Source organism: Crocodylus porosus, unplaced genomic scaffold (genome assembly GCF_001723895.1).
Source record: "Crocodylus porosus isolate Cpor-Errol unplaced genomic scaffold, CroPor_comp1, whole genome shotgun sequence".
NCBI lineage: Eukaryota > Metazoa > Chordata > Crocodylia > Crocodylidae > Crocodylus > Crocodylus porosus.
This window is the reverse complement of record NW_017728948.1, coordinates 14,862,607-14,876,310: the sequence shown is the minus strand read 5'-3', so window position 1 is coordinate 14,876,310 and position 13,704 is coordinate 14,862,607. Positions and strand designations below refer to the sequence as shown.

Sequence of the window (13,704 nt, the reverse complement as noted above, 5' to 3'; positions counted from 1 at the left end):
GTCCTGTACCTTATGTGAACTGAGCACCACCCCATTTAAAAAACGAATTGTTATTACCTCTTCATATAGATACCAGGTGTGGTGTTGGCAAGGGAGGGAGGAGCAGCTGGACAAGGACAAGCAATTGGGGGGTGGGGACAGGGACTTGTAACACCTGGGCTGAGCAGTCTGGGGAGAGGAAGAAGGAGCAGCAGAGCAGGACTAGGCCTGCACATACCTCCTGGAGGCTGGGCAATAAATAGGGGGATGGAGGAAGACAGTTAGGGAAAAGTGTTCATAATAGCTCCTTAAAGACCAATACCGCTACAACCTATACCCCTGAAATATGGAAGATACTGAATTTTGTCATTTGAAATGGCAATTGCACAATATGCACAAAGAAGAATCTTTCCAACTATTTGAGTTGGTCTAATAAAAGATGCTGGATTTATACCCAAACAACCATGTTTACTTGTGCATCTAAATGTATTTCATGAAAATATTATGATGAACTTTTGCATTGTTTCATATCACTCAAGACCCGTCATCTGGCCTGTGTTCAGTTGAGTGAATCAGGCATTTCTTTCTTTCCTGTTTTATAGATGAGACACCTTCCTAAGGCTCCATCTTTGTCAAACGGCTTTTTTAAGCAGTCGCAAATTATTCCAGACTTTGCTTCTACCTAGTACGTTAGAGTATGTGGTCTCTTGAATTCAGTTTCACAGTTGTCACTGGCTTAGTGTCAAGCTCTAAACTAAATCTGGAAGATTTTTTTCCATTTCTAAGTTCTGGGGCAAACTCATGTATCTATTTCCTTGGAGATTTCTTTTCAGCCATTTAGCATAGATAGGGCTTCAAATTCAGTGAATAACACTAAAACAAGTTATAAGTACACATACTTCTCTCCCTTTGCATTGCAACAGGAAAAATTTGAGAGATTTTAAAAACCTAGTCAGGAGATAGAGGAAGGATTGTTCTTTGTGTATCATACAACATACAAACAGTACTATGCAGTACTTCTTGCATGCTCCAGCTTCCTCTCCTACTTTATTAACAGCAGCACTGGTTGGATAAATCTTGCGTACTCTACCATTTGTTGTGTAGACACAGTTTAAAGTCAGCCTATATTTATTATGATTGTCTAGATTAAAGATGATGGGTACAGTAAACAGCTTTAACATAAAATATACTTTCAAAGCATTTTTTCTCTGTTCATTACTCCTTGCTTTCTCCTGGGCAGAGATGCATGGAGACTGGTAATGAAGCCAGGGTGGATGGTTGGGAAACCCTGGGGGACAAGCTTTATCTTGCTGTATATGGCAGAGTACCCTTGGTGACTATCACTCTGAGATTTGAAAGCAGACAGCAGGATAGCCTGCAGGTGTGTGCTAAACTTAATAAGGATCACATGTCCCCAGGAGGGCCCTGGGATTGGAGAAGAGTGTAGAACAGCCTCCATTTTAACTCAGGCCCTAAGACCTTGGGCAGCAGTTTGCTGCTAGCAGCCTAGGCGGCAACATCTGCCTGAGCTGCTGCTCAGAACATCTTGGAGGTGAGGGCAGGAGCTATGGGGAGGGCAGGAGGTGCCTGGTCCTGGGTATGACTGAAAACTGCACCCTGCTGGAGAAGGGTGGCCTTGTGGGGCTGTTCGTGGTGGAACCGTCCCCCAGAAATGCCAGTCCAGTTACCTCCTTGGTGAAAGGTGGGTATGGGTTCCATAAAATCCCAGCCCCCACATCTTGATGGGTTATCTCAAGGTAGGGACAGGCATGGGGTGAGGCACAAACTAAAGAGGGGCACCTGAGCCCATAGGGTGAAAGACCCCAATGCCATAGGACCAGGCACATCCAGTAGATGCACCTGAGTGCATAGGGGGAAAGACCCTGATGGCATGAGGCCAGGCACACCCTAGGAAGAGACATCTGAGCCCACAGGGTGAAAGAACCCAGGGTTGGAGGGGCCGAGCACACAGAGAGAAGCACCTGAGCCCCATAGGGGAAAGACCCCGGTGGCCCCAGTGAGGGGGCAGAGAGAGTGCAGCCCCAGTGAAGGGACAGAAGTATGCAAAGGTCTGTATGGAGTAGGGGTGTGATGGTGGCCCAAAGTGCTGTGTGAGAGAGGGGCCAGCGGCTGAGTTCAGCCTGGAGTACGGCATAAGGCCATGGGTCATATAGAGTAAGGTCTGTAAAAGGACAGCCTGAAGTGCTGTGTGCACCCCGGCTGGAGAGAGTAGTAAAGCCTGAACTGCTATGTAGAGTAGGGCCCAAGGGAGACCTGAAGTGCTGTGCTGAGTAAGGCAGGTTAAGAGTGGTTTGGGAAGTGGACAGTATGTGAGAGATCCGGTGAGAACAGGCAGAGTAGGAGAGGTCCTGTGAGAGAGGTGGTGCGAAGGAGGCCTGGTGGAGGGCAGAGTGCATGTGCTGAATGTTAGATGCCCTACAAGGGGCAGAATTTGGCTGTGCCTTAGGCCAGGGTTATTCATCAACTTAGGTTGTCATCTGCGAGGCATGGGACATGATAAGGGGAAGTCGGAGTTGTGTGTAATGCCTTTGTCACCAGGGCGAACAATGGGCAGCCTCCCGCCTTAGTGAGATCTCTCATAATGATTACCATCAAGGTGAGAGAGGTGTGTGGGCTGACATTGCAATCTGTCCTTGAGAAGGCCCCCTATCACAGTGTATTAATGGAAATAGTAATAGTCAAGGAAAAGGGATTAACTGTGGTCGGTAAAACTTGAGATTTATATAATCACTGTATAGTTCTGAGAAATAATTTAGAGTAATTATGCAAACCTTTGTCCTGTGTTTGGCTATTAGCAGCCAGTCAGAATAAATAAATTTGTGGTTTTGTTGTTGTAAAATGAATTAATATATTGCTATAAATATATAGTGCAATAGAAAAAGTGGTAGTTTCTACTCCAAACAGCTCATATCCCTGACTGAGAAAAATATTTATGGCTGTGAGTCAGTAACTTTGTATCATCATTTGTTGTCTGTTTAGCTAACAGCATACCGTGTAATTAGAATACAAAACATATGAGCTACATTTTATCTACCTTATTTACTGAATTGGAATGATCTAAGACCCAATGCACAAGGGTGCTGTGCAGTTACTGAAAGCATACACAACAGAGAGTACACAGACACTCATGCTCTGATTTGTAACTGCAGTCAAACAATGCGTATGCCCCCAAGTAGGGCAATTAGTGACAGATAGGAGGGACGAATGTGAGCTCTGTAATGAGTTTTTTGCATCAGTATTCCTGAACGTGGACAAAGACGTATCTCCAAATATGCATAGGCACAAGAGCGACCCCAGCCCACCAGTGGTTAGTGCTGAGTTACTGAAGGGGCACTTGGAGGGGCCTGATGTGTTCAGATCAGCAGGCCCAGATGATCTCCTAGGGTGCTGAGAGAATTAGCCAGTGTCATAGCAGAACTACTGGCAAGATTGTTTGAGCAGTCATGGCTCTCAGGACATGTCCCAGAGAACTGGAAAAGGGCCAATGTGGTCCCTATTTTCAAAAAGGGGAGGAAGGAGGATCCGGGTAATTCCAGGCCAGTTAGTCTCACCTCTATCCTTGGGAAAACCTTTGAAAAAATTATTAAGGACTACATTTGTGGGAGTCCAACAGGAAAAATAATGCTGACAGGCAACCAGCATGGATTCATAGCAGATAGATCCTGCCTAACAAACCTTGTTTCTTTTTATGACCAGGTCACAAACTGTTTAGACGCAAGAGTTGAGGTGGATGTCTTATACTTGGATTTTAAAAAAGCCTTTGATACGGTGTCACATTCCATTCTCATTTAAAAAAAAACAAAAAACTAAGCGGCTGTGACTTAGATGATTGCACGGTCAGGTGGGTGGCAAATTAGCTGCTGGGATGTACCCAGAGAATGGTGGTGGATGGGTTGGTCTCAGCCTGGAAAGATGTGGGCAGTGGTGTCCCCCAAGGCTCGGTCCTCAGGCCAGTGCTGTTCAGTATCTTCATCAGTGATTTAGACGAGGGTGTGGTGAGCACACTGTCCAAATTCACAGATGACACCACTGGAGGATAGGGAACAGATTCAGGTGGATTAGGACAGGCTGGAAAAGCAGGCAGAACAAAATAGGATGCAGTTTAACAAAGATAATTGCAGAGTACTGCAACTGGGGAGAAGGAATCACCAACACAGATACAGATTGGAAAATGACTTTCTAGGCAGCACAGCAACAGAAAGGGTCTCGGAGTCATAGTTGACTCAAGGATGAACGTGAGTCAACGATGTGATGAAGTGATCAATAGAGCTAACCACACTCTTTCACACATTAACAGGTGCATCACAAACAGGCCCAAGGAGGTGATACTTCCCCTCTATGTGGCATTGGTAAGGTTGCAGCTGAAGTATTGTGTCTACTTTTGGGTGCCGCACTTCAAAAGGGTGCGGATAACCTTGATAGTGTCCAGTGGAGGGCTACTCATATGGTTAGAAGCCTGCAGGAAAGGTCCTATGAGGAGAGATTAAGGGACCTAGATCTCTTCAACCTCCACAAGAGAAGGCTAAGAGGGGATCTGATAACCATCTATAAATTCATCAGTGGACACCAAGGTATAGGAAATGCTCTGTTTACCAAGGCGCCCCTTGGTGTAACTAGAAACAACAGCCACAAACTGACAGAGTGCAGATTTAGATTAGATGTTAGGAAGAACTCTTTATGGTAAGGGTTACCAGAGTCTGGATTGGGCTTCCAAAGGGAGGTGGTGCTCTCCCCTACCTTGGGGGCTCTTTAAGAGGAGACTTAACAAACACCTGGCTGGGGTCGTCTGACCCCAGCGCTCCAGTGCTCTTTCCTGCCCTGGGGAGGGAAGGGGGGTGGACTTGGTCTACTGAGATCCCTTCCAACCCTAAAAATCTATTAAATCTATTAAACTTGTCATTCTACCCACCAACGATGAAAAAAATAACCTAATTGTGTCTCAGGAAAGTTAAGGGATAGATTCTTCTACTCTTGCTCACACCGAGATGATGATTACTCCAAAAGCATCCCTGCTGATTTCAATAGGTGTACTTGCCGAGGGTCTACTTACTGTAAGCAAGAATGGTAGAATTTCTCTGTCTTCATAGTTGGATATTTGGGGATAATAATTGTAGGTTAGATGGTGCCATTTTGACAGAGACCTGCAGTTGTGACAGTGCAGAGCTGCAAGGGGAATGTGTATAGACTACTGGGGTGATTTAAAAAAATGCTGATTGTGCTCCCGCAGCTATTTAAAAAATAGATACATTTTGGGAAGCGAACCTCTGGAAGAAGAAAATGCAGGGTTTCTCATTGAGGATTATTGCTTTGTGCCTGATCTGGGTAGATCTTATTTTTAAGGAGGAACATAGGACAGTAAGAGGTCTCCTAGGACAAGTCATTGATTCCATCTATAGCAGGCAGCAATATTTTAAACTCTTTCATGAATTCATCAAGCTCCATTTTAAACTTAATTATTTGTTGTTGGGTTTTTTGTCCCTGCAATTCCTGTTAAAAGACTTCTAGAAGCCCAGTCCTCTGGTTAGAAACCATCTCATGTCTAGTATATGTCTTATTCAAAGCCAGTTCATACCAATTTCTCCTTGAGTCAATATTGTCCTTTAACTAAAATATTTCTTTTTTACCACTGGTGTTTACTTTCTTGATGCATTTATAAAAAACTCTCTTATGCTTCACTATTGTAGGAAGCAGGTCAAACTTTTAAAGGACAGACCCTAACAGCATTACTGGCAGAGTGAAGCAGTGTGTAGCTCTGTAAAAGCCTGGCTATCTTAAAACGAACTTGCTTTTGAACGGGAAGCAGTCTAACAGTGCCAGCATGAGTTTCTGCTTAATTTACTGTGCTTCTTGGCAGGGTGAATTGGCCTGAATGGATCTCTCTGCTGCCATAGCTACGCCACTTCCCATTAGCTCAGATGTCTCTGCATTGCACTGCAGTCTCTAGTGTATTCTTCCTCTCAGTCTTCTTTCATAAGGTAGGTTCTGCCTTTCACCCTTCATCCTAGTGGCCCCTTTGTGAATCTGTTCCTATTTTAATTAATCTTTTGTACATGATTTCCCAGAGTATGGACATATGCAGTAGCCACTTGGAGTTTCATAGATTGTTAGGGGTTGGAAGGGACGTTGTAGATCATCGGATCCAGTTCCACTGCACTAGGCAGGACAAGACAACTGGAGTCAAGTGACCCCAGCGAGGTGACTGTCCAATCTCCTTTTGAAGATGTCCAGGGTAGGTGAATGTACCACCACAGGGGGGAGTTTATTCCACAATCTTGACATCCTGACTGTGAAGGAGTTATTTCCTGGAATTGAGCCTGAAGTGATCTTCCAGGAGTTTGTATCCATTGCTCCGCAGGGGTGCCCTGGTGAACAGTTGTTTACCGAGTTCTTGATGTACTTCCCTGATGTGTAGTGGTAAGCCACTACCAGGCCTAAGACATTAATATGTCCCAATCCCATTAATATGTTCCACTCTATTGGAAATACCTCACTTAATAAATCCTAAAATTGCATTTGCCTTTTTCACAGCTGTATCACTTCAGTGGCCTATGGTCATCCTGTGGTTTACTAATGTAGCCAGGTCTTTTTCTTTCTCTGTTTTGAACTGATAAGCCTCCAGAAATAGAAGAAATTCTTGTTGATAGTCACTACATGCACAAAGTAATCTAGTTTCTCAGAAAAACAATGACTCAGTCTGTTGTCACCATGGTTGTTTAGATTCTGTAGAGTACAGCATGGTGCTATTCAGTACTCTTTCACAGCCTTTTAAAGGGTGCCAGGTACTTTGTCTACATGCATAACTAGAAGAAGCAGAAAAACACTATGCTTTCACTTAACTTTGCTTTTTTGCATCCCCATGGAGCACAATTAACCTAGGAGCGATAATTAGAAAGCAACACTTATGGTCTCTTGAGGACTGTAATTCTATTTCTCCATCTCTGTCCCTTTATTACACTCCCTCCAGAGATGGGCAAAATGTAACTCTGTTTTAATGTTCAGTTGATTATAACTGAATCCCTAACTTTAGGTTTAGGTCTGGATTCAATAAGGCAACCTGGCCACAGTGCTTCTGTGCTTTATGTTGCCTAAATTTAGGTGAGTGACTATAAGTGGAATTCCAAAATATGACTCTTCCATCTTGGGTCCAAACTTTGAATGGAGACGCTTTAAGCACTGTGGCAGGGCACAAGTAGTGCCTGCTACTTCAAGAGTAGGGTTACCATACATCTGGGTTTTCCCAGGCATGTCCTCTTTTTTGGCCCCCTGTCCTCCTGTCTGGGTGGGTTTTTAAAATGCAAGGAAATGCCCAAGTTTTTGTTCTGCCTCTGGTTTGTCCTGGGCACTTCCAGTTTGGCTGCTGGGAGCTGAGGGCACCAGGGCAAGGCGTTTGGCTGTTGGGGGATCACGTGCTTTGTGCATGGGCCCCAGCAGCTGCTTGCAGGTAAAAGAGAGAGAGAGAGCTAGAGAGAGAGGGTGTGTGTGTGTGTGTGTGTGTGTGTGTGTGTGTGTGCGCATGCATGCGAGCTGAGTGGGCAGCAGGGCTTGGGAGTACAGGGGGGATTGGGATTGCAGGTCGGGAGTGAGGGGAACTGGCAGGGCTGGGGGAGCAGGGGGTTATGGGTAGGGAGTGAGGGGCACTGGCAGTTCTGGGATGGGGTAGGGGGCTGCAGGTTGGGAGTAAGGGGCACCATCAGGGCTGGGGGGTGGCTGCAGGGTACAGTCAGTCAGGAGTGAGGGGCAAAGGCAGGGCATGGGCATATCACTGCCCCCTCCCCTACACATTCATACTCCTTCTTCCTTTCTTCCCCCCCTGCCTCCTCTTTCCTTCCCATAGGTGTCCTCTTTTTTGATACTGGAAATACAGTAACCGTATTTAAGAGGAGCCAGCAGGCTGTGGAGTAGCTCTCAGGTGGGCTCAGGCCCAATTAGGCTGATTGGAGGAGCGCTGGGCAGTCAGAGTATAAGCCCAGACCCAGGGAGCCGGGCTGGCTGTTGCAACTGGGGAGCCAAAGGATTAACATTGCCCAACCTGAAGACTATCAGTCTGGCAACACCTGGAGGTTAGGGTGGGAAGTATGGGGATGGAGGAGGTTACTTTTGGTCCTGGGTAAGACCTGAAACCACACCCTGCTGGGATTGAATGGTGTGTTGGGGCTGCCTGTGGTGGGGTAGTCTCCAGGAAGTGCCACACCTGTCACACCCAGTGAAAGGTAAGGAAGGGATGCCGAAAGCTAGCCCCCACTGCCTTATGGGTGATCCCATGGAGGGAAAAGCCTGGGGAGCACACCCTGAGAGAAAAGCATTCAGCAGTAATGCCGCCAGGACAATGGGGGGTCCCAAGAGGACCAAGGCCCACTCTGTGGGGCCTGAGGCCCAATGGGAATAAGGTTCAGAGTAAGGGACCAGAGCAGGGGCCAGTGTGTGACCCAGTGTGGACCAGTGAACCTGAAGGGCCACATGGAGTAGGGCCTGGCTGGGACCCGAAGGGCTGTGTAAAGTAGGGCTTGACTGGAGAGAGTGGCCTATTGAAGGGCAGAATAGTGTGGCCCAGAGAAGGGTCCAGGAGGCCAAGGCCCACAGTGGGGCCTGAGGCCAAGTTTTGGCCAGAGGCCAAATGTAGCCCAGCAAAGGGGCCAGGGGAGTTGTAGGAGATTTTGGATGCCATCTGTGAGGCATGGGACATGGTATTAGGGAAGGTTAGGAGCTGTGTATTTGGCCCTAGTCATCAGGCCAGCAGGCCTCCCGTATGTAAACATAAATTTGTGGTAATATAAAAAAACATGGCAGGTGAGTGAGGGCAGACTGCACTAGACGGAGGTGGGGGGGCATGAATGGTTATAACTTGCTCAGAAATTATAGGCAATCTAGGAGCAGAGCCCTGAAAGAGCCAAATGGAAGACCTTCTCTGCATTGGCAACTCCTGCAGCGTTGCTGGTTCAACTTCTGTCCTTCTTTTGGATCAAGCCAGTGAAACCAAGGGGGATGCTAATATAGGGGCAAAGCAGTGTCTCCATATCAACTGCCCAGGCTATTGCAACTGTACCACATGGAGAAGCTACTCCATCCTTGCTGGTAACATGGACACAACATGGAAGGTGGTAGTTACAGGTCATAAGCTCTCACTTGATTGGTGTAGAGGAGAGTACCATGGGTCACCTTTGATAGTGGGAGGAACCTTTGCGTTCCACTGGTCAGCTACTGCCCTCCATAATGCCAGGCAGTCCCCAGACAGTTAGATGCTGACCCACCACAGCCTGTCTGCCTCATTGGGTGCATGGGGCTAGGCCAAAAGTATATAAAGGAAAAAGAGCAAGGGTGATGTCCTGAGGTGTCTACTGTAGACCACCAAACCAGGAGGAGAAGATGGACAGGATAGGACCCTGGTGTTTAAGGGCTGCTTTAATTACCATAATAGCACTACACATGCAGTCCAGCAAGTTTTTGAGGTGTGTTGAAGACAGCTTTTTGGTACAGATGGTGGAGAAACTGACCAGGGGATAGCTCTTCTCAATTTCTTCCTTATGAATAGAGGAATTGATTGAGAATCTAAAAGGGCAAGGCAGACAAAGTTCTTTGGGTAAATATGATATCTTTTATTAGACCATCTGCATAGTTGGAAAAGTTGTTCTTTTATAAGCTTTTGGGTACAAACACCCTTCTTCAGGCAGAGGCAGATTCTCCCTCTGCCTGAAGATGAGTGTTTGTACCCAAAAGCTTGCAAAGAACATTTTTTTCCAATTATGTAGTAGGTCTAATAAAAGATATCACACTTACACAAAGAACCTTGTTTGCTTATGTCCTTAGACCAACACGGCTACAACCAACACCCCTTAAAAGCAAAAGGCATCTTCTTCAGAGACTGGTCACAAAACAATGCATCCATGATTCTGAGGAAAGAGAGCAGCAGAATATGCATACAGTATTGAACTTCAAAAAAACAGACTTTAACAAGCTCTGAGAACTAGTGAGTAGGATCCCTTGGGGAACAAGTCTAAGGGGGAAAGGAGTACAAGAGAACTGATTGTACTTCTAAAAATAGTGTTGAGGGTCTGCTACCTGGTGCAAAGGAAGAATAGGAAGCACAGCAAGAAATGGACCTGGGTAAACAGTAGGGTTGTGTGAAGCTTCAGTCACCGATTTGATTCAGAGGAGATTCAGACTGATTTGGTGGCCAGATCTCCGAATCCAAATCAAATTGGGAGAACTGTTAAAAGGTCCGAATCAAACCTGAAGCCTCCGAATTGATTCAGAAAAGATTTGGAGGGATTTGGCGATTTGGATCAGCTGGGGGAGGGGCAGGCGGCTGCAGGTTCTCCTGTGGCTCCTCTAGCTGTTCCTGCCCCTCCCCAGGCAGGTGAAGCTGCTGGAGAAGTCTCCGTGACTGCCCTGCCTGGCTCCATCCCCTACCTGGCCCCTGCCTCGTCCCAGCATTTAAAAAAAAAAAAAAAAGGTGTGGGGGGGAGAGCCCCACAATCACTAGCTGTAGCGGGGGCTCTGGGGCATCTTAAGTTGAAACATTGCAACTCGGAACCAATTTTTTCATGTTATAAATGGGAGAGTGGTTCTTGAGCCAAGGCCTGATACCCTATTTTCACCAAAAATACCCCAGTATTTTGTACTTGATCAATTATAGATGAGTAATATAGCTACATTAATGTATTTATTGTACATAGCAATCATATTGATTTGGAAGGACTTCTTCAAGGTGACTTTGCTGGAGTTTTTGAAAGGCTCTTGGTTGGACTTTTGGAAGGGCTCTAGCTAGAGTCTTCTCAGGAGTCTTGGCTGTAGGTTTTTCCTGGAGTCTTGTCTGCTTTCTTAAAGAAAGCGTCCAAGGAAATTTGGACAGATGTTCTCCAGGGAGATGGGCGACACAGGAAACTTGTTCACTGGTGTGGCGTCGTGTCGGATCAAGTGTTGTAAAGTCGAAACTGACATCAGAAAGTTGAAACAGGGTGTCAATTTATAAACGTTGTAAGTTGAGGACTGCCTGTATTCTTAGATAATATGGTGGTATTGAAAGGAGTTGGAACAGGACCAGAGTCTCAAAGGATAGATCCTATGTCCCTCTTTAGGCATCAATGTCTGCCTTTTAGGTGGTATGGCCATCTTCAAAACAGCTGGCTACTCAGCCATCACCTAACTCTACAGTCAGCAAGTCTCAGATCCCTTGCTTCAGAAGTCCCTGTGGCAATTTCTTATTATTATTGTGTACACAGTATAGGACACATTAATAATGTTGTTAAGTACCATTAAACAACTTCAGAAGTAATTAAGTACCATTAAACATCTCTGGGTCTTGAAAATAGTCCTCAGTGTGTCCAGCTCCACAAAGATGCTTAGGTATTGCAAAGCCTAAGCATCCTATCACTTGGACCCAAATTAGCAAGTCTAACTGGCAGCAAATAGGAATGAGTTCCCCTTACCTCATAAGCTACACAATTGACCAGGGATATTATGGAGAGAGATGAGCTTGAATTAAAATAGTCCATTCAGATAGAGTTCTTAGTTCATGCATCTCTCTCTTCTGGAAGGATTTGAATGTTGTAGTGTTTGAGATGGTTCAAATCTAGATTTTCAACCCACACCTCTGGTAGTGTTCAAACCCAGGATTTTTAGTTTAGCGCAGAGCTGGCAACTGGTGACTTGCTGGCCTCTGCAGTTGCTGCTCCCCCTGCTGTGCAGTGGGCAAGGATTCAGGAGGGGTTCACATACCACCAATGCTGTCGGCGGGGGGGAAGGCACCTGCTGCCTGTGTGGGTTGCCTGAAGGGGAGGACAGGAAGGGGTGGGAATCCAAGGAAGCTGCATGCCACCCATGAAGCCCTGGTTCAGCACAAAGTTTAGAGCTGGTGTTTTGTTTGACCTCACCTTTACTGAATGTGTTTCTCTAGGGGTATCATGCAGTGTATTTTTTTTCCTCAGAGTAACTACTTTTAAATAGTGATTCTTTTTTTTTTTTTAATTGACCTTCTCAGAATTGGAGTTTTAAAGTTATTTTTAAGCCCCAATGAGTTCAAACCTCCAAGGCTGTCGCAGTGGAATATTTTAACAGCTTTGTTTTTGCAGCAAAGCAATATCCATCTATTTTAAAAGCTTTCTTGCAAGTAGCAGTAATTGATATTAATGAAATTTAACACTTGTCTTGCTTTGCATCCTGACAGACTGCCTGTGTGGCAGCTTACAGCACTTTCCATGTGTTGCTTACAGTTCCCTTGGAGAAGTGCAGCTGTAATGCTTGTTTAGACTAGCACAGGGAATAGTGTCTTTGAGAAGCAGGCTGGCTTCTGTTTTTAGATGAGTTAATTGTATTCAGGAAACCAATTAGTTAACTAAAAGTTTACCAAGATCATTTAATTTAATGTCAGGACTGTTTTTATGCAGTACTTTAATCTTATTAATCTAGAATAGCTGAAAAAGAAATGATTGTTTTAACAATTTTGACTGTTGTACATAAGGCAGGAGTGGGCGATTCTTTCAGTTGGGCGGCCACTTAAGGAATTTTGCTGAGCTGTCATAGGCCAGGTCAGCACCCACCCCCCCGCCTACACCAACTCACCAAAACTCCCTAAGTGGCTCCCATGCTGTCACTACCCAGCGATCCCGGGGGGCTCCATGGAGACCAACCCTGGACCCATGTGGCAGGGCATGCTTAGACGGGATGGGGCTGTGGGTAGGTGGGGAGCAATATCTAGGAGTGAGATCGGTGGGCAGGGCTGGGTCCAGGGCTGGGATCACGGGGTGGTGAAAATGCAAGGCTGAGGCTCAGGGCAAAGCTGTGATCTGTTCCCCACACGCCCCTGCCTGCAGAGCTGGTGTCCATCACAGAGACACGCGGGCAATGGATCATGGCTCTGCCCTGGGCCCGGCCCCACATTGTCACTGCCCTGCAATCCCAGTCCTTGCCCTGCCTGCCCAACCCACTCCTAGATGCCACTTCCCACCCACCCGCAGCCCTATCTCATCCACCCAGCCAAGCATGCCCTTCCTGCTTGTGTCACAGGCCAGCTGGGCGCTGTGAATGTATCAATGTTATCACAGGCCAACTGGGCTGTTAGGTTCAGTTTTGGATCGAGGAGGCAAAGTTGGGAGTGAAATAAAGGCAAATTTATTATAGCTTACACACACACAACAGTTAACAGAAAGATAAATGTGATAAGCAGATAATGCAGTATTAAAGAGCTAGTAATAAATAACAACAGATAGATCAATTCTGTCGCAGGCCAACTGGGCACTGCGAGGGTACTAGCCACTGGGCTGTTCAAAACAACAGATAGATAGACATGGGTTGGCAACTTACTGATAGTCCCTCAATGCCAGGTACGCATCAAGTGTTTCCAGCGAAGTCAGGCGTCCCTCGATCAATGCTGTCATAGGGATTACTGGGGAAGGTCCCTTGATCAGGATCCGATCCTCACTCACACCAGGAGTCCGGGGTCCAGGCATGGAACAGAAATGACCACTCTGTTCCCTACTTTCTCCTGGTCACCTGATTCACATGCTTTTTATGCCTATTCTTATGTTAATCTGTTGGCCTCAGAGCCACTCATAATGTTGCTCTATAGCTGTTACCCTATGGGATTGAAAGGTGTTAAAATTATCATAAAAGGTTACTACCCAGACTAGGGTTTATCCAATAAGCAAATTATGATTCAGCAGCTTTAGGTTTGAAATTGACATTGCTCCGCCTAAGTTCCAACCCCTT

General features: G+C 46.0%; 1 protein-coding gene and 1 long non-coding RNA gene across 2 annotated transcripts in view; one reads left to right on the top strand and one right to left on the bottom strand.

Moving 5' to 3' along the window:
• The window catches only part of POLN (DNA polymerase nu), a 215,139-nt gene that overhangs the window by 105,809 nt on the left and 95,626 nt on the right, over positions 1–13,704 (top strand). The window lies entirely within an intron of this gene.
• The window catches only part of LOC109322071, a 19,773-nt gene continuing 19,475 nt past the window's right edge, over positions 13,407–13,704 (bottom strand). Inside the window, exon 3 of the long non-coding RNA XR_002104302.1 lies at positions 13,407–13,461. This is a non-coding gene — a long non-coding RNA (uncharacterized LOC109322071). The remainder of the gene's footprint in view (positions 13,462–13,704) is intronic.